Consider the following 2,812-nt stretch of genomic DNA (forward strand, 5'->3'; position numbering starts at 1 on the left):
CATCTTGGCCTCTGACTCCCAGGCCTCCTTGAAGCACCTCCCAAGTTTTGTTTCAATGGTGACTGGCAGCCACATTCAGCTGCAGCAAGAGCTGCAGTGGCAGGAGTGTGGAGCTCTGGACCGTTGGTTCAGTGGCTCTCTTCATGCCCGCCCAGTCTCCATATGACACCTGAGGGGCCCCTGCAAGCCAGGCCTTAGGTGCCCCACCCTGGCCCACCCACCTCCAGAGACCACCCTTCATTTGTACCTTGCCCATGTCTTGGCTTCATGGTTTTCAGAGTCTTTTCTGCCCCTGGGAGACACGCTCCTTACCTGCCTACAATGGCCATGTACATTCTTCTCCCCCTGATCCTCCTTTGAGCTCTCATCCTTCTCCAAAAGGATCTTGGAACGTTGTTAAACTAAAATAACAAATAGAAAAATTAGGAAAGTATTAAGATAAATATATCTTAATATTAAGATAAATATAAATAAAATTAAAATACTTAAGCATAGTCAATGACTCAAGTTTGGGGGGTTTGGTTTTTTTGTTTTGTTGTTTTTGTTTTTGTTTTGCACAAAAAGGTAGCAGGATATGGAGTAGGAGGGGAGAGAAGCGGGGGAGAAGGCGGGGCTTGCTGAGAATGTCGACCAGTAGAAAATGCCCTCGTAAGGTTGAAGAACAGGATGTCTACCTTGTAGCGAACTTGTTTGTGTTGCTGCTGTAAACTCCCTCCAGGGCCTGAGACTTCACCTGAATCCGCTACACACAAAGCTTTGTGACGGTAACTCTTGCAGGGGTGAAGGAATCCCATCCAGGGAACAGTAACAGGAAAACGCAAGGCGGGCACAGGCCATGGCCCAGATAACCCAGAAATTGGAATGAATTCGGCTGAAGCAAGAACTCAGAGCCCGAGGCAACCAGTAGAAAACTTTCTGTAACTATCTCTGGGGAGACTGGGAGGCAAAGTGGATCCCCCACTGCCCAGGAAATGGGTCCCTCCCAGGCCAGTATTATTTGCATTTTAAACGACACAGGGCCTTTTTCAAGAACCCACAAGTGAAACAAAAGAAGAAACAGACCTTCTGCAAGTTCACGTAACGCGGGGCGTGGACGTCGACCGGCAGCTCGCCTAGCCCCAGGAGCAGCGGGTGCAGCCGGACCGCGCGCCGCAGCCGCCACCTGTGGAGGATACCGCAATCCCTGCTGAAGCGCATGCGCAAGGCCAAGAAGCAGGCACCGCCCATGGAGCCGGAAGTGGTAAGATGCGCCTGCGCAGAAGGATCGTCCTGCTGGAGAAGGTGGGCAGCATGGTGGGCGTGTACAACCGCAAGACCTTCAACCAGATGGAGGTCAAGTCTGAGATGATTGGCCAGTACCGAGATGAGTTCTCAGTCACCTGCACGCCCGTGAAGCACGGCTGGCCTGGCATCCAGGCCATCCACTTTTCCTGCTTCATCCTTCTCTAGTAGCCTGCTGGCCAATAACGGCACAAACTTCGCTTAAAAAAATAAAACAACAACAACAAAAAAAAAACCGAGGGACCCCAGCTAGCACTGGGTTATGTAGGTTTATCCATCCCGCTGCTTACGAGTGTCCGTCCGTGTTCAGGTGTGCGCACAAGTCCTCAGAGTGGTTGTGGGAAGTGGCAGGGTGAGAAGAGCCCTGAGTTAGAAGTCTAAACAGGTGAATCTCGGTCCTGGCTTGGTCGCTCATCTCAGATGAACCAGTGAGCTGCTCTGGTCCTCTGGTGCCTCACCTGTAAAATATGGGCCTGAACCAGAGAAATTAGGATCCCTACCAGCTCCAGGGTTTCCGGGGATTCATTCTGCCCTCCCACTTTGCCCTGACCACTTGGGTTCACTCTCCCCACAGTTAGCTGATTTTCTCCTCCATTTTTGCAAAGTTGGGGAGCCATGTGAAGATTTCTCACTGTGGACTCACAGGACGACGTGTCCACCATTCGACCCTCCACGGAGAGGGAAAGGCCCTCCTGCTCCTGGCCCAGAAAGCAGCCCAGCTGAGGCAGAAATCAAAATTAGAGGTGCTGCGGGAAGAAGTTAAAGAACCTCCCGCCGTCATCTCCCAGGTTATCAACAAAACGAGCCCAAGACCAAGACCTGCTCTTTAAGCTCCCCTCCCCAGGTTATAGCATTAGTTTTCTTCCTTCCCTCATTGAGTATTTGTTCAATAATTGCTAAGACTTAGGAAAAGGAATATGGGAGATTAAATTTTGAGGGGTAAAGTAATGTAAGATAAAGTGCTTTGCCTCAGAATTTGCAATAGAATTGGAAACACTCCACCTCCTGATCTCTTCAGTAATATCTTCCTTAGCCATGGGTGAGATTTTCCTGGAAAGCTATTAATTCAATAAAGTGCCAAATCTGTTCAAGCATGATGCTGTAGTCTGGGGAAACGAGATAAGTTCTTTATGGAATTTTGGGGGTAAAAAGGAAAGACAGACCTTAAGGTAGTAATCACATCACCTCAAATAGTTACAACTGTGGTATGTTATTATCGATAGCATGGGGGGTTTTAATGGTTAATTTTATGTGTCCACTTGACTGGGTCCCGGTTACCCAGATATTTGGTTACATGTTATTTCTGGGTGTGTCTGTGAGAGGGTATCTGTGATCAGATGAGTATTTGAATCTGAGTAGTGCAGACTGTCCTCCCTAATGTAAGTGGGTATCACCCAATCCGATGAGGACCTGAATAGAACAAAAAGGCAGAGGAAGGGAGAGTTCTCTCGCTGCCTGACTGCTTCATTTGGGGCAGTGGTCTCCCCTGCCCTTGAATGGGGACTTATACCATCAGTACTCTTGGGTCTCA

General features: G+C 49.1%; 1 pseudogene; it reads left to right on the forward strand.

Moving 5' to 3' along the window:
* Positions 1-574: 574 nt before the first annotated feature.
* On the forward strand, positions 575-1,480 carry LOC102508167 (annotated as a pseudogene).
* Positions 1,481-2,812: the final 1,332 nt, after the last annotated feature.

The sequence above is a fragment of the Camelus ferus genome, chromosome 34, assembly GCF_009834535.1.
Source record: "Camelus ferus isolate YT-003-E chromosome 34, BCGSAC_Cfer_1.0, whole genome shotgun sequence".
In the NCBI taxonomy this organism is placed as follows: domain Eukaryota; kingdom Metazoa; phylum Chordata; class Mammalia; order Artiodactyla; family Camelidae; genus Camelus; species Camelus ferus.